A 20659-nucleotide genomic window follows, 5' to 3' on the forward strand; every position below is an offset into this window, starting at 1 on the left:
AGTCTTCTTTACTTTTTTTTTATTTGTTTATTTGTTTCTTTTTCTTTGCAGTACTGTGGTTTGAACTCAGCACCTACACCTTCAGCCTCTCCACCAGCCCTTTTTTTGATGGGTTTTTTTCAGGATAATGTTTTGCAAACTATTTGCCAGGATTGGCTTTGAACCAGTATCCTCCTGATCTCTGCCTTCCAAGTAGCCAGGATTATACGTATGAGCCACAGTGTCAGGCTTGTTTTTGTTTTTTTGAGGGGTGGTGGTTTTTAATAGAACTAAATATTTGATTTTCCAGCAAAATAGAATTACTTCCCATTTTTAGTTTTCTCAAAGTCAATCATTATGATAAATTGCAACCATACATCGTGTAAGTATGGCAATGAAATAACCCTATAAATCATACTTACATTCAAGTCATAGAATATTTGGAATGAGATTACCCCCACAAAGAAATACAAGTAAAGTGGCTCCTTTTGGTGTATGTAATGAATATTCTCAATGATATAAGGAAACAAAGAATAAGAATTTCATGTACTATCTGATACTATGATTTTTTCAATTTTCTGTCTTATAAACAAAACATTACACAGTTTGGATCAATCACAACCATTAAGAAGCATGTGTTATTTTCTTCACATTTCACACACGTAAATCAGTATAAAGAAGATATATATTATTTAGAAAACATTCTATAAAATTCAGATTGGAATAAAGGAATTTGAGAATTTTTTAAAGGATAGGAAATGTTGTAGGTTTCAGTAACTGTTAAGTGCCTTTTCTTCAACAAATCATGCTGTTATTATAAAAATTTACTTTTGTAAATGGCTTATAGACTCTACATAAGACATTTCACTAATGTGTCAAATAAGCAAGCTAGAACAGATGCATCAAATACATAAAATTACTACTATGAACAGATAAAAATCAAAATTTTTGATTGACTCATACTTTGTTTACTCTACATTTACTTACCAAAGCCACAAGCTTAAATAGTGCTGTTTATAAAAACAAAGTTCGGCAAGCTCAATGTAGAGAACAAATAAATGTGAACTTATTTTTAACTTGTGCATGCATGCATGCACACACATCTTTTTATTATCAGCATGCTCCCAAATTAAAATTGTTACCACATGCTAAGTAAACTTTTTCAGATGTTCAACAAAGAGGATCAAAAGATATTTCATCATATATTTTTAGATCTCTAAACAGGCAAACATATAAGAACACAGACATGTCAAAACATCAAGTAATCCAAACGTACAGCAATTTGGAAATTTTTAGTTCAGTGAAACTTCTCTGAAGAGTAGTTTAGTGTACTTTCATACTTGCTAACTGACGTCTTACAGGTGAGACTATTCAAGTAGTTGTCTGGTGGCAAGGCATGAGTATGGACTAAAATTAAAAACAGAACATCAATAAACTTGGAGGTGAAGTTTAGCTTTGTTTGCAAACAGAAAAGAGTGAAACGAAGCACACAAGTGGAAAAGAGCATGTTCTACTTCAGACTATAAGGAACCAGCTTCAATGATTTTTTTCTACTGGAGTTCTAAGAGGGATGATGTGACAGACTAATACCATGCAGTAGGGTCTAATGACATTCATGGAATTCTTCTCTTTGCTTGCTACACATTCTCAGAACTTTTGTTAAACCCCTTTTGTAAGTAGGGGAAACATAAATGATGTGTGGGATCCATACTGTTGTGGACAAAACCAATTGATTTTATTATTCATTTCATTATGACCTTAAATATCCAAAACAGTGACTGAGATTGGCCTATGTTTGTATCCAAGGCTATATCTTACTCCAGTTTTAAAAATAGAGTTCTCTTGTTCTAACACTTTTTAATCGTAAGGTTTCTCTTTGCCTGATATCAATCTCTGTTCTTTTTGTTCTAACCTCCTGGCTTTCCTTCACCTTCATTGTCTATGATTGAACTACCATTTTCTTTATGCAACCTTCTCTTATATTCTTCAACTGTACCACACACATCTACTGTGCTTTGTCAGGCTTTCCTGGTACAATGAGCAGCTCAACCTCACCACACTGCTTTGAGTCATCTGTCCAGACTCAATCTATTTTCAGCTTAAGGATTTAGCCTACTATCATTTTCACCTGATGAACCTGTGTATTAGTGGTACCAATTCACTCCAGATCTTTCTTGGAACATCTCTTCAAGCATTATACTTGATTTTAAAGTAGGCAGGCTGCAGATGTTTTTCCTCACAGTAGAACTGCACTGTTCACATTTCAAAAAAATTTTATAATGACATTCTAGTAGTTCATTAACAATTCTTCTCATATTTATTCTCATACTTACATGTATTTTATGTATTTTTCTAATAAAAATATTTAAAATCCTGAAATATTTCTAGGACACAAGTAGATGTAGAAAGTAATTCAGAAGCAAATGATAGCAGTAGCATCGCTATGGCAGTTAAAGGAAATTGTAGTCATTTTCTGATCACTTATTAAATTCTTCAAAGGTATTTACTTATTTATGAAATGAAAGAAAGGTAATAAATAATGCTAGTAATACAATGAGTGAACCTTAACTTGATATGCTAGGGGATTCCAAAAGCCACCAAGCCTCAACTTTAGAACAGGATGACACCCTTGCCTGTAACAATAAAATATACCCATCCTTCTTGTTAAGATGACATAATGGAGGTTTTTAAAAATAGACTTCAGGGGGATTCCAAGATGGCGGCTAGAGGGAGGAAGCAGAAAGCATGCCTCCTACAGTGAAATGTTGGAGAAACGCTGGAGACACACCTGGCAGGCAAGGCCACAGAGAAGAGGCAAAACTTTGACCCCTCCACACCTCCATCCTGCGAAGAGAATCTCCACTTCACGTTTAATGGAGAAACCAGGAGGGCAGATTTCTAGATACAAATGATCATTCAGAACTGAACCAAGAGGATATTAATCACCTGAGTAGATCTATAACACAAAATGAAATTGAAGCAGCAATCAAGAGTCTCCCCAGAAAGAAAAGTCCAGGACCTGATGGATTCTCTACTGAATTCTATCAGACCTTTAAAGAAGAATGGATACCAACCCTCCTTAAACTGTTTCATGAAATAGAAAGGGAAAGAAAACTGCCTAACACATTTTATGAAGCCAGTATTACACTTATCCGAAAACCAGGCAAAGTCACCTCCAAAAAGGAGAACTATAGGCCAATCTCCTTAATGAACATTGATGCAAAAATCCTCAACAAAATAATGGCAAACCGAATTCAACAACACATCAAAAACATTATTAGTCACGACCAAGTAGGCTTCATCCCAGGAATGCAGGGGTGGTCCAATATACAAAAATCAATAAATGTAATAAACCACATTAACAGAAGCAAAGACAAAAACCACTTCATCATCTCAATAGATGCAGAAAAAGCGTTTGATAAGATCCAACACCATTTCATGATAAAAGCTCTAAGAAAACTAGGAATAGAAGGAAAGCACCTCAACATCATCATAAAAGGTATATATGACAGACCTATAGCCAGCATTATACTTAATGGAGAAAAACTGAAACCATTCCCTCTAAAATCAGGAACTTGACAAGGATGCCCACTATCTCCACTCCTATTCAACATAATACTAGAATTCCTTGCCAGAGCAACTAGGCAAGAAGAAGGAATAAAAGGAATACAAATAGGTAAAGAAACTGTCAAAATATCCCTATTTACAGATGACATGATCCTATATCTTAAAGACCCAAAAAACTCTACTCAGAAGCTTCTAGACATCATCAATAGCTACAGCAAAGTAGCTGGATATAAAATCAACATAGAAAAATTGTTAGTATATCTATACACTAATAATGAACAAACTGAAAAAGAATATATGAAAATAATTCCATTTACAATAGCCTCAAAAAAAATCAAATACCTAGGTGTAAAACCTAACAAAAGATGTGAAAGACCTCTACAAGGAAAACTATACACTTCTGAAGAAAGAGATTGAGGAAGACTATAGAGAGTAGAGAGATCACCCATGCTCATGGATTGGTAGAAGCAACATAGTAAAAGTGTCTATACTCCCAAAAGTAATCTACATGTTTAATGCAATTCCCATCAAAACTCCAATGACATTCATTAAAGAGATTAAAAAATCTACCGTTAAATTTATATGGAAACACAAGAGGGCACGAATAGCCAAGGCAATATTCAGTCAAAAGAACAATGCTGGAGGTATCAAGATACCTGACTTCAAACTATATTACAAAGAAATAACAATAAAAACAGCATGGTACTGGCACAAAAACAGACATGAAGACCAGTGGAACAGAATAGAGGACCCAGATATGAAGCCACACAACTACAACCAACTTGTCTTTGACAAAGGAGCTAAAAATATTCGATGGAGAAAAAGCAGCCTCTTCAACAAAAACTGCTGGGAAAACTGGTTAGGAGTCTGCAAAAAACTGAAACTAGATCCATGTATATCACCCTATACAATATTAACTCAAAATGGATCAAGGATCTTAATATCAGACCATAAACTCTAAAGTTGATACAGGAAAGAGTAGGAAATACTCTGGAGTTAGTAGTATAGGTAAGAACTTTCTCAACGAAACCCCAGCAGCACAGCATCTAAGAGATAGCATAGATAAATGGGACTTCATAAAACTAAAAAGCTTCTGTTCATCAAAAGAAATGGTCTCTAAACTGAAGAGAACACCCACAGAGTGGGAGAAAATATTTGCCAACTATACATCAGACAAAGGACTGATAACCAGAATATACAGGGAACTTAAAAAAGTACATTCTCCTAAAACTAGTGAACCAATAAAGATATGGGCAAGTGAACCAAACAGAATTTTCTCAAAAGAAGAAATTCAAATGGCCAAAAAACACATGAAAAAATGCTCACCATCTCTAGCAATAAAGGAAATGCAAATAAAAACCACACTAAGATTCCACCTCACCCCTGTTAGAATAGCTATCATTAGCAACACTACCAACAACAGGTGTTGGCGAGGATTCGGGGGGAAAAAGGAACCCTCTTACACTGTTGGTGGGAATGTAAACTAGTACAACTGCTCTGGAAAAAAATTTGGAGGCTACTTAAAAAGCTAAACATTGATCTACCATTTGATCCAGCAATACCACTCTTGGGGATATACCCAAAAGACCGTGACACAGGATACTCCAGAGGCACCTGCACATCCATGTTTATTGCGGCACTATTCACAATAACCAAGTTATGGAAACAGCCAAGATGCCCCACCACTGACGAATGGATTAAGAAAGTGTGGTATCTATACACAATGGAATTTTATGCAGCCATGAAGAAGAACGAAATGTTATCATTTGCTGGTAAATGGATGGAATTGAAGAACATCATTCTGAGTGAAGTTAACCTGGCCCAAAAGACCAAAAATTGTATGTTCTCCCTCATAGTGGACATTAGATCAAAGGCAAACACAACAAGGGGATTGGACTTTGATCACAAGATAAAAGTGAGAGCACACAAGGGGGTTGCGAGGATAGGTAAGACACCTAAAAAATTAGCTAGCATTTGTTGCCCTCAATGCAGAGAAACTAAAGCAGATACTTTAAAAGCAATTGAAGCCAATGGGAGAAGGGGACCAGGAATTAGAGAAAAGGTTAGATCAAAAAGAATTAACCTAGAAGGTAACACACATGCACCGGATATTAATGTGAGTCAACTCCCTGTATACCTATTCTTATCTCAACTAGCAAAAACCCTTGGTCCTTCCTATTACTGCTTATACTCTCTCTTCAACAAAATTAGAGATAAGGGCAAAATAGTTTTTGTTGGGTATCGAGGGGATGGAGGGGAGGGGTGAGAGAAATGACCCAAGCATTGTATATATATATAAATAATAAAACAATAAAAATTAAAAAAAATTGACTTCAATCTAGAAAAATAAAAGTTGAGGAGCTCTAATCAGGGAAAAATGAAATTGTTCATGAGTAGAATGAATACTGAGTCTTCTAATATTCTCTACTCTCACAGAACAAACGCCTTAACACTTCAGGGAGGCAGATGTGGAAGACATTATTTGATTCCGTTGCATACAAACTTCAGTGCAATCAGTGTGAAACATGGCATGGTTAATAACAGACAATTCACATGGAGTTTAGAGGTCATAAATTATAGATCCAGAAGATATTATTAAGTGGCATATTGGAGGATTTTCCAATCTATTTATCAAAAAAAGTTAAGCAGTATATTGCCATGGAATGGATTGCTGGGTAGGATGAACTAGTATTTAATATTTCTGCTGTTTTTACTGAAAATTTGCTCAGCATGTATTCAATTTTTAAATTATTTTCTAATACTTTAAGATTAAAATGCAGGGTACTCACCTTATCTTTTAATTCTGAACATTTTAAATGTGAGATATATTCAGTGTTTCATTATTAAAAAAGATTAGATTAAAAAAAACACTGCTATCAAAGCCCCAGCTTCCAGTGGGGCTTTAATTATCTTTACAGTTCTATCCTAATCCTGCCACTAACAAAACACACATGTGCAAAATGAAAATATCATGTTTAGATTACAAATATTTAAATACAAAAATATAATTGCTGTAATTGTGTTACATAAAATATAAATGTAAAATAGTTGACTAGTTTAGATGATTAGGTAACATATCTAAAAGTAATATAAGGGTTGTAAATACATGGAGTAATGTCTATACATCACTTTAAGAACAAATGAGTATTTTGATAAGTTTAATTTTTGTACCATTATCTTAAAAAATAAAAATGAAATGCCTGTAAACAATTTATGAACTGGAATATTCTGGAAACATTTTGTGGGATGTTTATTCTTGTGATATGATATATATGACATGACACAAACAGAAAAAGGAAATACTTCTGGGGTTCATGATTATTTTTTAATGTTTAATATTACTGTAGTAATCAATGTATCACTTTTTAGTGTGATTATATTAACCACATTTAAAAGATATTTTCCTTATGCTGATCTTTCTTCTGAAAAGGTCTCATAAATGTTATGTCTTTCCAAAGAGAAGGTAGTTTTTCTGGTCATTATTTCCATTATGTTGCAATTAAGATCGGCTGATTCAACAGGTCAATGAGCTACAGTAGGGAAGGGATTTTTAGGAGAAGCAGAGTAGTTTTATTGGCATTGAGGAAAATTATCAACTTGGTTCAAAAGTTTTTTTTTCAATACTACGGTTTGTGGTCGGTCATTGTAGGCAGGCACTCTTACCACCTGCACCACATCCACAGCCCTTTAGTCGTTAGTTTTCAGAGAGGGGCTTGTTTTTGCCTGGGGCCTCCTGTGGGCCACTGTCCTCCTACCTATGCCTCCCAGATAGCAAGGTGAGCTGTAATCTTAGTGTAATTTTGGTTTTCACTTCCTTATGGTTATGGAAGCATGCTGGACACTTCTTCATGTGTTTCTTAGCCATTTGCATTTCTTCTGAGAACTGTCTGTTCAATTCATTTGCCTATTTATTGATCGGATATTTTCCTTTTGCTATTTAGTTTTTTGAATTCTTTATATACTCTGGATATTAATCCCTTCTCTTTACAGATTTCAAAGATATTCTCCTATTCTGTGGGTTGCTTGTTGATTCTAGTAATTATTTCTTTTGAAGTGCAGAAACTTTTCAAAAATATGGAATGCTTCATGAATTTGTGTATCATCTTTGCATAGGAGCTGTGACAGATCATCTCTTTATTGTTCTAATTTTAGTATATGTACTGCTAAAGCAAGAGAAGGAGTTAAGTAACCACTCTTGTGACTTTACTACAAAGCTTGTTCCCATATTGGACCAATTCTACTATCTCTTTCTGAGGAATGTACAGGTTATGGGAGAACATCCTACCAGTGGTGCAAGACATTGTCATTTGTGCTGCTACTTCAAAGAATGTGACAAAAAGCTTTTTAAGAAATAACCACTGAAATAAGAAATAAGCACAAACAAGAAATTAAGAACTTCAATGTATAAAGAAGCATTTGGACAGCCCCAATCACTAGAAAACAACACAGGACAACAAAATATAAATATGCAACCAAGATATGTCTAAGGATTTAGATACACTTGTCCAACTATCTGGTACAAAAACAAAACTAAAGAAGTTTGGAGATATACCTGGTTTTCCTTTATTGAGCCTACTTTGTTAATTTTCATTCAACAAATAAGTGACTTCAGTCTTACAGAAAACTGTGGAAAGTATGCCACTGTAGGAACATGTGGACTATCATGATCATAATCATCACTAGGGGCAAAATCATTGTATGAACTCACTTAAAGCATTTTGCAAAGTCCTTTCACATTCATACTTTCATTTTTAAGGTATAATGTGTCTCAAAGTAGACAGACCATATACATGTTCATATTTAAGGGGTATAAAAACTGAAGTACAGAAAGGACATATAAACTTGTCATGATGACAAGACCAAAGAAACATAGCAGTAAGTATTCTGAATAAATACTACGTTAAATAAAGGCTATTATTATGTCATATTAGGAAGTAGTTATATTGTACGATTATTGAAAAGAAATAACTAATATATAGTCATCTATATATATAGATCTATATAGTCATCTAACTCTTATAGGGAAAATATACCATTGTAGATAAAATATGGGCTTGTGTATTAGATTGGGGGTAGGAGGGAGAGAGGGGAGGACAAGTGGATTCAAATTCTCAATTCTGCACTTACTGCCATGGGTCTTTGATAAGCAAATTAGCTCCCACCAAATCTTAAGTTTCTTCATTTGCAATGTGAATTGCACTGTTACTGTGAAGATTAAACAAGACACACATGATAAAGGTTCGATGCCATGCTTACAATGTCCTATACACATACAAATAAAAAGTGACAGTGCATGAACTGGACAGGCTATGCATTCAACTCTGGCTTAGGGAATCAGCAATACAGAGTATAATGTATTATACAGAATACCAAAAGACATTAGGGAGGAGGAGCTCATTATATTTGTTCAATCAAGAAAAATCTGGGTCCTATATCTTGAGAATGATCAACTCTTGAATGTGTATGTAAATGTAAAAATATTTGAAATTGTACAAAATGATACTTTGTGTTGCAAGGGAACAACATATAGTTTGATTCTTTAAAATCATTTTATTTTCCTTTTATAAGAATTATATGCACCTAAATCCTGTGTTTCTTGTGTCATAAAGTTTGATTTCTTTAAGAACACACTCCCAATTTTTTTTCAAAGTTTGTTTTTCAGGTTTAATTGAAGCTAATAAACAATTCTCCACCCTTGGCATTTTCAAATACCTTTTCGAAAATAATGGTACTAATGTATCCTTCCACACAAATGATTGTATGTAGACTTGGTAAATAGGTTGAACTATTATTTGGAGACTTTGGCTGTTTGTTTCCCAGGACTTTACTATTAACTGTATTATAAATCTGAGAATTAAAAGAAATGAAATATTAGGAAGGTTCTGATTATTTTCCCTCAAACATAGAAGAGGATTTATTTTCATATTATAAATTAAGTTAGACAACTTTTGTTTCTCAAGCATTTCACTTAGATTTCGTCTTTCTTCCACTAAAACATCTTTTGTGTATACAACATTATTAAGGAAAACCACAACAGTTGTTTGGTTTTTGTCAGTGGGAATGTTTCAAAAACTAATACTTCAAAGTAACTCCCTTCTCCCTCACACCACCACCACCCACTTTTTTGGCAAAAGACTTTTATTAAATCCACTGCACCTCATAATCATGCCTATGTTTTTCTACTCTGAAAAAATAGTGCTGAGAGGAAAGAAAAAAAAGTTCTGGGGAAGACATTTATTTTCATTGACAAAGGGTCTGGAATGTAGCAATTGGATGAGAAATTGGTTATCTGCTCCTTGAGTCAACTTACTGAATCAATGGTGGAGAGAGGAGAGAGAGAGAGAGAGAGAGAGAGAGAGAGAGAGAGAGAGAGAGAGAGAGAGAGACAGAGACAGAGACAGAGACAGAGAGACAGAGACATAAAAGAAAAAACGGGAGAAAAGAAAAGACAAAAATGAGGTTTGGTGAGAACCTTTTCTTGTGGACATATTCCATAGGCTGTGGCACAACTGTGTGGTTCTCTTGAGTTCCAACATCTATTGGATGGGTTCATCTGCTTAAGCATTTCCCTTTTAAGTGCAGTACTTCTTGGCCTTACAAGTGCTCCTGGAAAGTTCAATTTCAAAAATCTCTCTAGGTTCTAAGAGTTCCTTGTCCTTGTTCCTTTATGCAGTTTCCTGTTTGGGCTTGCTTATTAAATGCCCTTTTCCAAGGGCATTGACTGTTGGAACTTTTACAAGATTCATAATGATTCATTTGATCTTCAAATGCTTGGAAAGAATCAGTGTTGGTCCTATCCTCTTTCTACCACTTGAAAGTCTGTCAGCCCAATTAACACATTCTCATTTTTACACTACTAGGGTTTTCTGTGGGAAAGCTTCTATCGAATTAAAAGAAATTTAGAATTTATGAACTTTTTTTCCTTTCCAAGTATTTATATTTTCAGAGGTTGGGAAATATATTTGCCAAAAGATTTCTTATGATTAATTAGTCTCTTTACCTTTTTTTGTTTCTAAATGACACAATTCACATGACAAAGTGACTAAAAACTGTAAAATTAAGAATTTTTCTCAAAACTTATATTTAATTACTTCCACATAAATAGTGGTCAGTTTCTACTACATCTAAAGCTACTTAATTTTCTGACTTACTTTTAATAAATTATTTAGCTTTTCTTTAACTCTAAAACTGTTCCTAAACTTCTTAATTTTCCTTTATTTGGCTGTCTTCATACTCATAATCCTATCTAAACATGAATAGGATTTAGGATTTGAAAATAAAATAATCTCAATAACATAACATTCATTACAACTTTTTTTTTTAACTGACTACTCTCTTTGGGAAAATACATTCATTGAATGACAATGTTTAAACTTTCATGATATTTCATATCATTATATTATTTTCTCTCATAGTGCTAATCTAAAGCTTGGGTTCTCTCTGTATGTTGAAATGTACCCTAAGATATGTTTTTATCTACCAATCATTATGCTAAATTATATGTTTAAGAATAAGTTACATAATACATAGTATAGTGTAAGCATGGTTTATTTTCGCCAGTGGTATATTTGTGCTAAATTTATAATTACCATATACCCTGATAATATCATTCTTATAAAGGATTTTGATAGAAATTGTTTTAAAAATCTTGTAACTTATGATCTCCAATTTTGGAGTTACTTATAGATGATGCTAACCCCAACATAGCACCTGACTCAGGTTTAGGGTATCAGTAAAGCTTCCTATGCAGAAATTTGAAGATGGAGTACTTATGGGCCAGGGAAGAGGTCAGTAAGAAAACAGATGGACGCACTTCATGGTAAGAAAGTATCTGGGGTATAAATGGAAAACAGAGTGTGGCCTGCTTAGAAATAGAGTACGCTTGGAAAGGAAATGAGTGTGGTAGTAGGGAGAAGGCTTCAGGAGTTGAGAGTACCGAGAGAAATAAGGACTTAGAAGCTAAACTAAGAAGTTTTCTATTTTAGGAATTGGGAAGCCCCTGCAGTGTTTTATTCTGTTTTGTTTTAAGCAGGGAAGCTACATAACCAGATCTGCATTCCTATAAGATTATTTTGACAGAAGATATCTAGAAATCCATTCCAATGACACTGATATGCTTGTACAGTGTAATGTTGTGCCAGCCCATAACATGGAAGATTGAGTTTAAACCAACAGTTCTGTACTAAAAGGTATGGATTTAATACTATAAATTTGTATTATCTTTAAATTAGCCATCTATACATGCATGAGTTCTAAGATGGGATTCTTGTATATAATAATTTTGAAGACTAAAAGCATAATTGCTAATTTACATAGCACTTTATAATTGCTAAAATCTTTTACACACAAATTTAGTAATTAAAACTCTTCTAGAGTCTACTATGTCTTCTAGAGTCTACTCTTCTATGTCTACTATGTCTTAGACCATATAGAAAGACTTTGACTTTTTAAAATATATCATTCTTTAATCAGGTAATTAAAAATAACACTCATTTCTTTACTAAGACTTTTTAATATAGCCACTTACAAAGAGAGAATGTACAGTGGTACAATCAAGAATTCTAAGATGTAAAAGAGAGCCAGGAAATTGGATTCATTTTTGTTATTTTTCCCTTCAAAAAAAGAATATTTTATAGATTCAATGATAGCATAAAGAAAAAAAGCAGAATTTCCCATATCTTTGGACTTTGGTCCATTTTAAACCTAAGGTATTTCCCAAAGAAACTAAGAAAATGTAATTGATGAGGAATAGCATAGGAAACTGGCTTTCAGAGCAAAAGCAATTTCCTTCCCATAGGCAAAATAAGGCTTTGTTTTTTTTCCCTTTTAGTGAAAAATGTTTCCATGTTTCACCAAACATAAAATGCAGCTGCAAAATGAACCCTGATTTCAGAACTGTTAAACATGAATAAAAAGGATGCACTACAAGTGATAAAAGAAAAAAAGAAACAAAACACTAAAGCTACAGGAAAAGTGGTTACTAAGCAGCTTTCTCACATTCTCGTCAGAACCAAAGCACAAATGAAGTGTTTGCCCTATACAAACAAAAGATTGCAAGAACACATGGTGGCATCCTCTGTGCTTTCATGTAAGCATTTGCATGCATGCATAGAGCATATGCATATGTATTTGTGTGTGAGAGTGTGTGTGCAGACTGAACTTCAAAGGGGGAAAAAAACTAGAGGAAGTAAGAACGGAAGAATCACAGGACCCTAATTAGCTAACATAATTAGTATTAATAAGAAAAATATCATTTGTCAAAACCCTCTTAAAAACGTTAAGAAGATTTGTCATTACAGTTCTGTCATGGAGTGACAGAGGAGCAATAAATAATTATGCTTTCTTGATGTAGGCTCTAAAACCTGTCCATTTTCCTCATGAGAGTATTTAAGTAAACTTAGATAAATATTTAAGTGAATTTGTTGTACAAAATAATATACAGGATATTACATGGTTTTCATCCTCACAAATAGAACTCCTTTTTCTAAAACATAATTAAGTTCAAAACATCCAAATTAATGTTATAATAATATGTATTTAAGAGTTATGCCAAACTAAGGCCAACACCACTGAAATAAGGATGGATAAAAATAAAATGATTTTAAAGTTAAATTATAATCATAACCAAAGACAGCAATGTAAATGCCATAGTTTCAATGACTTAAAACATACTTTTTAAAAAAATCTTGGTTTTAAAACCAGGTTTCATAATTCAGCACTCATGTTACAAGCAACTGTCCCAGGTTGGAGTGAGATGCAGGAAAATTTGGACCTAAAAATGTAAGACATATGGTCTTGATTGCCTTTCGCAGCTACGTTAAGAGTTCAGTGTAAAGAAAAGCGTTCCAAACGCCAGCTTGCAAACTAGGTTTTTATGTGAAACTCTAATAAAACAGCAGCAGATGTTTCTATGCTATTAATTTGTTTGGGACATTTTTGGCTGGTTCATTCCAAATCAACTGCTATCCCTTGTCCAACAACTGCACCATTCATTTCTTTTTTATAGAGAGAAAGAGAGAAGGGAAGTTTTTCCTTTGAATAGGTATTGTACCAATTTGCTGTATTCCTGGGAAAGTGATTGGCTGCATTCATGTATTCCACTCCAACTCCCTCAGAATTCACTTAGAAACTCATTTAAAAAAAAAAGATGTTTTTCATTGTTGAGGGGAAATCATCCAGCCAAACCATTGCTGAAGCAAAAATGAAGTGCTATCATTTACAACCGTAAATAAGCATACATTGAGAAACAGCACACACTTTTTGTAGGCTAAACAAACCTAAAATTACTTGACTTCAAACTTGGTTAATTTGGTGTAGATTACTGATGTGTTCTGGTACTGATTTATATAAGAATAACTTTGTATCCTTGTAAAATTTCCATACTACCAGAATCAATTCACTTCCATTCCTTCTTTCCTAGCCTTGAAATCCACTCTTGCCCCAAATATCTTAAGAGATCAATGTTGGTTGGGTATACATAGCTCTCTTGTTGATATTTATTAAAACCATAGGTATGTTTCACCTTCAGGAAGAAAACAAGCAAGACTTTAAAATATGAAATAAAGGCTTTCCTTAACTTAGTAATTTTCCTATATCCAATCAACTTGTCTAGAATAAGGTAAAAAGAAAACAGAGGAAAGAAAAGAGACAGTTGATTCTTCTCAGCAAGGCAAAATGTGCATACTTCTACCCAGTTTTCATATATAGCAAAATGGACAGTTTACTTTATATGAAATCTTGATCTCTGGCTGGTTATGCTAAAAATTCATTTTAAAGGATCATTCTCAGTCCATACAGCTTATTAATATCTTTCAAGATTACACAAAAATCCTTAATGGGATTCAAATGGAAGCCTTAAAGTCTATTACTCTATGAAATTACTCAGGCTGCTGGCTAAAGTACCAACATAATTTGAATTTCAGTTTTGTTTCTCAAACAAATGTAATAAAGTATCATTAACAAATTCAACTGAAGCTGGTTCAAGCTCAAAAAGTCTGCACATTCTAGTGTAATTAGAGACAAGAAGTTTTAAAGCCCTAATGGAATTTTCTATAATTCTCTCTTTAATTGGAAAACATTTACTACTTGGAAGTATTTCTGTGCTATGAGCCAACTAACAAAGCACAGTGCCCTGTAAGACTTTCTCTATATCCAACTACTCTGATCCTTAGACATTGTAGCTGCTCTTCCAGGCCTGTGGAAACAGCTAAATCCTTCTCAGTTGGCCTGAGAATAGAATCCATGTTCCGATTTGAAGAATACCTTTGTGATCTGACTTCTTTCCTGTTCACCTGTCCATTCCATTTCTTGACCTCCAGTGACAATGTATTCTAGGGAGACTGAACTAATTTCAGTCTCCTAAAGTAGTAACTATCTCTCTAGCAGCCTGTTAGATGCTAGTATATTACTTCCCATTCTTAACTAGTTAGCACCTATTCATTTTATCAGTCTCAAATTAGATCTTTTATCTATTTACCTGAAAGTTTTCTAACCCCTTTGTACACCCAGTATCTTCCTATCCATCATTGTCTTCCCTACATAAGCTATGGAAAACTCCCATTTTTATGTGTTCATATACAATACTACCCTTTTCTCTGCTAGACCATAACACATTGCACTTGTCAATCTCACCCAAGCTTTCCAGTAGGACCTACTTTAAGGTTACATGGAATCTTCTCCTAACAAGGTCCTGAAATTTAAGAGTCCTTTGAAAATACTTGGAATTGAACATTCTGTAGTACCTCTATAACAAGAATACGTTTTATTGCATTGAATTCAAACATCTAAATCAAGAATGAGTTTTCTGCATGCATGAAGCTCTGGGTTCGATCCCCAATACTGTAAAAAAAAAGAGTTTTCTATACTTATTGTGACCCAAACTCTCTACGCCAAACCCTATGTAACCTCCCACAAAATCATATTTCTGTTACACTTTTTCATGACACAAATTTTCAAGCTCAAAGTAAAAGCCAAATAGCACCCACAAGACTATGTGCATGTTATGTTCACCCCACTGCCTTTCTGAACTAACATACTTCCATCTAATTCACTCAATCCCAGCCATGCTTGGATTCTAGTCATCCCCCAGATGTCTCAAGCACACTTCTTCCTTCAAAGATGCTGAGCTTCTATGCTGTGTTTGGACAGGGGATATCCACAAGACTCAGTCCTTAGCTCCGTAGGATTTCCACTTACATGTCACACACTCAGAGAGGATTATCTTGATCCCCTTATTTAAAGTTAAGTGGATATCCTGGCACTTGGCATTTCCTAGACCAATTTCCTCTTTTATTTTTCTTCTTCATCATCTAACAATTTACTTTTTCTTGTTTGTGTAATTACATGACCCTCTTTTTATACTGTATACTCCATGAAAACCTGTATGTGAAACAATTTTTCTTTTGTTTTTGTCATGCATCACCTAGAATGGTACCTGAAATTAGGGTGATACAAATATATTCAAGCACATGCTAAATAAAATTAACTGTATTTTTATTTCTAAGCATGATATCTAATTCTGTTAAAATAAATAAATATCTAATTCTGTTAAAATAAATAAAATAATCAGAACATACACACACACACAGACATACACATCCATACAGAGATCACTTTTAAAACAAAATGGACACAGAGTCATAAAAGTGATAAAACTTGAAATTCACATCATGCTGAAAGCTCACATTTGCAAAATGTTAGTTGAAAACCATTTCTTCATTCTGCCACATTTTATAAGGAATAAGCACATGTATAAAGATGAAATGTGAATCTGTCTTCATTTGCCTAGATCAAAAAGTCAATATGTATTGTTCTGACCTAAAATTAGTTTATTTATTAATATCTTTACTTCTAGTTCATCAAAATTAATAATAATTTTCAGAATCCTTCTATTAAAGCAAAATGTATTGTTGCCAATCACATGAAAAACTGTTTTTATGTCATACATATGTCTGACTTCACTTGAGCTTACGTAGTTGATAGATCAAAGATCTCACCTCAGATGATCTGATTCTAGAGTCCTTTCTTAACCACCACTCTATAACACTTGCCTCCACAGCAGTAGTGGCCTAAGGCTAATTAAATTCATCACAATCTCACCTCTCCATAATAATAGCTATCATTTACTGAATCCACTGCAGTAAAGCTACTTGAGTCCTAGCTCTAAGTGATATGTACTTGTTAGTTACATGGATATTGTCCTGTTAGGCTGGATCCAGAGTAGAGATAGTCATCTTCTCATTCAAATAAGTGCTATACTCCTAAATTTTGGACTCATTAGCTTATCTGATCACTTAAGTATATGTCAGTTTTCTTGGTAAATTCCAAAATGGGCTTCTGATGCTAATATATAAATAAAGACTAAGTTGTTTTAGACGTACCCATTCCAAGACTGATTGGCCTTTTTATTTTTTATCAGCTACTGGCAAAGTAGCTTTAATGCTACTTTTTGCCTTTTATTCTGAGGCAAGAAATAATTTATTATCTATGGCAGCATTCCTCAGTAGTGATGAAATGTGAGTCACATGTAATTTAATTTTTTCTTCTTATCACATAAAAATAAAAAGGTGAAATTAATTGAAATATATTTTATTCAACTCAGTTTATTAAAATATATCTATATGTAATCAATATAAAATTGTTAATGAGATAATTTACTCTTTTAAAATACAGTCTTTGAAATCTAATGAGTTACACGGTAACCAGCCACACTAGTAACATTTCAGACATCCAAGAGTTAAATGTGACTTATGGTTACCTTATTGACAGTAAAAAATGGAAGAAATAATTCATACATCATTTTATTATTTTTTATTTATATTTTAATTTTAATTTTCCAATTCACATTAGGCAATTCAGAGGGATTTTTTGATTTGCTCTTAGGTATGAAGGTTTTTTTTTTTTTTTCTTTTCTTATTGTTGTACTGGGTTGGGGTACATTGTGGCATTTACAAATATTCTTCCAATATATCAAATATATCATACTTGAATTCACCCACTCCACCATTCTCCTTTATCCCCTTTTCCACTCTTCCTGGAATAGTTTCAACAGGTATCCTTTTTTCCATTTACATACATGTATTCACAGTATTTGCACCATTTACCCTTTCCCCACCTCTTCCTCCTCCTGCTGGTACCAAACCCTCCAAGCAAGACCTGGTCTGCACTCCTGCTCTCTGATTTTGTAAAAGAAAGAAAAAAAATGACATGTTTGCTTTGAAAGAAAAATGAGACAAGTCCAGTAACATAAAAGAACTCAGTAATGAAGAGTGATACCCAAACACCCAAAAATTCTAAGCAAAATTTTGGCAAACTGAATTCAGCATGTGGAAGGAAACACATGACATTCAATAGATTTGGAAAGTCATTTCATCAAATTCAAATCTCACTCATGAAAAACACTAAATTAAGAAGTGATTATCTATTAAAAATTTAGAGTAAATATTAAATTTAATAGAGAAATATTTGAAGCACTTCTTTCTTTGAATCATAAATAAGGTAGAGGAGCTAAGCATCACATTTCTTTAGAGGCCCTAAAAAATAAAGCCAGCAAAAGCCACTCTAAAGAATTCCAGCTGCAACAATCCCTCCAGTCACAGCACCACTGTGTCTCTGTGAGGTTGTGGACTCTGGGGATCTCCTCCATCTCCTACAAGACAGTAGGTGGAGGCCTTGGTCTTACTTCCATGCTGGCAGCCTGGCACACCTGAACTTGGACCCAGGACAGGGACATTCTACTCTGAGCAGTGGAAGCCATTATCTTGTGTCCACGACTCGCTGAAGTAGGGATGATCAGTTTCTTGAAGCCCAATGATGGAGACAAGCAATGTATGTCAGCAGTTAACTTTGGCGATTCCTGACTCCAGCCTGCAAGTAATGTTGGAATAAGGCAGCTGGCACTGAGGTCAAATGATTTTCAGGTTTTCATATTTCCTGACCATTTGGGTTTTAGCTTCCATGAAGGACCTATTTAACTTTCTCACTTTTCTGTTGAATAATCTGTAATGTTGTGGTTGTTGTTTAGTAGAACACTTTAACATATTCTGGATTCTAATTATTTCTTACAAATATTGTGAACTCTCTTGATTCTTGTCTTACATTTTCACTCTATTGCATCTTTTGATGGACTGAAGATGCTAACTTTCATATCAAAATTAGTGATGTTTTTCTTATGATTAATGTTCTTCAAATCTTGTTTCTCTTTAATTACCCCAAGTAGTAAAGATTTATTTCTATATTGCCTTATAAATGTTTTATAGCTTTTCTTTTTCATATTTAAGGTTCAAATTTAGGGCTTTAGAATAAGGAATGAATGTCCACCTTTTTTTCTTCCTTTACCCCATATTTCCCTACAAATATCCTAGTACTTTTTATGTAAAGGTCATAATTTTTTTCCCCACTCTGTATCAGCTCTGTCAGAAATCAACTTTCCTATGTCTGCAGGTCTAATTCTGGGCTCCCATTTCCATCCAATGGTCTATCTGTTCTCCCTCAGTAACATTAACTATCATTCTGACTACAGCCTTATAATAAATTTTTATATTTGATAAGGCAAGGCTTTCCAACTAACTCTTATAGTATATTGCTATTAAATGAAAATGTTACATAAATTTGTCCTCTACCTAATATATTCACACACACAAGCCAGTTGAGGGTTTTTTTTAGAATTGACAGAAAAATAAAACAAAAAAATTTCTTGTTCTCAATTAATGGAGGGAAAATGACTCCCAGTTAAGACTGACCAAAGCTTTTTGCTGCCTAATGTGAGGAGACTTGTAAAACTTTTTAATTCAATTCACTCTTCCATTTCTGTAAATAGACCTTTATAACTCACCTAGATTTCTGGAACAAAATTGAAAGGGTACAATATAAAGAAAACATAAATTGTTCCAATTCAAAAACTATTGAATTTTATATTCAGCCCTCACTCACACCTACCATCTACCAGGTTGGGTTTATGCATGAATTAGTTTAATGCATGTATTATTTGTCAGATTAGAGGTAAATTGGTTTAAGACAGAGAACAATTTGCTCATGCAATAAAACTATTCAGCATTTATATTGTACACTGTTGTATTTGATGCTTTTTAATCTTTTGAGCATCTATGCAGGACATGCTTAGCAATGAAGTATTTCATCTTTAGACATTTATGCTTACAAATAATCCCATCAGATGGATAATATTATCTGTTTTATACATGCAGAAACTGAATATTAGAGAGGTTAAGTTACTTTCCCCAGGATAAACAGCTATGAAATTGCATGATCTAGATTACAACTGAGTATTTCTAAGTTTAAAAGAGGTTGAATAAATGTAGAAAACATTGCAATAGAATTCAGATTTGGAAAAGACCAATGTGAACACAATGCTAATGATTAAGGATGTATGATATTAATTGAGATTTTATTTACTTAGATCATTCATTGTTGATAGGTTGAGTCTACACCAGACTTTGAATTCCCCAGTCTGGAATTGTTCCATTCAATTGTGGCTAAATCTATGTATTGCTTCTCTTGCCAAGAACCTCAGCTAGTCCAAGGAGCCTCACATACTGGTCTGAAAGCATATTAAATCTGCTACAAATAACTGCTGAACAGACTAACCCTTATATCATTCAAACCAGAAGTTCAGGTGGCGATATGCCACCTGATTTTTTTTTTCTGATTTGGGAACTATACAATGCACTATAACATCCTTTCCTTTTGAGAATATTAAAAAATATATTTTCTTTTCTTTTTTCCTCTTCCCTCCCCTCTCTCTTCCCCCTTTCACTCTTTCACTCCCTAACAAACACATCCACACACAACATACATATTCTAAATGGTTTCATGATCTTTCTTGATTTAAAATATGATTTTAATTATAGTGAAATTTCATCCACCTGGACATTAAGAAAATAATTCAGGCTAGTTAGCTAGCTTCCCTTGTCTTGCACAAATTAGATGAAACAATATCTAATTTTTTTATCTGAAAATGCCAATTAGTGTAGTGGAAACTTCAAATTACATGAAAGTATAGATAACTGCTTATATGTGCATTTTATAATATTGATGTTTATCCTGTTACAGCCAGTCTGTAAAGTTACTCTTACCTATTTGAAAGTGCCTGTTCTTA

General features: G+C 33.7%; 1 protein-coding gene and 1 non-coding gene across 8 annotated transcripts in view; both read right to left on the minus strand.

Moving 5' to 3' along the window:
• Robo1 (roundabout guidance receptor 1) overlaps positions 1–20659 on the minus strand; it is a 1075667-nt gene that overhangs the window by 180931 nt on the left and 874077 nt on the right. The window lies entirely within an intron of this gene.
• Positions 7615–7718, minus strand: LOC141423641 (U6 spliceosomal RNA). Its single transcript, XR_012448480.1, has one exon. It is a non-coding gene; the product is annotated as a U6 spliceosomal RNA (small nuclear RNA).

Source organism: Castor canadensis, chromosome 5 (genome assembly GCF_047511655.1).
Source record: "Castor canadensis chromosome 5, mCasCan1.hap1v2, whole genome shotgun sequence".
NCBI lineage: Eukaryota > Metazoa > Chordata > Mammalia > Rodentia > Castoridae > Castor > Castor canadensis.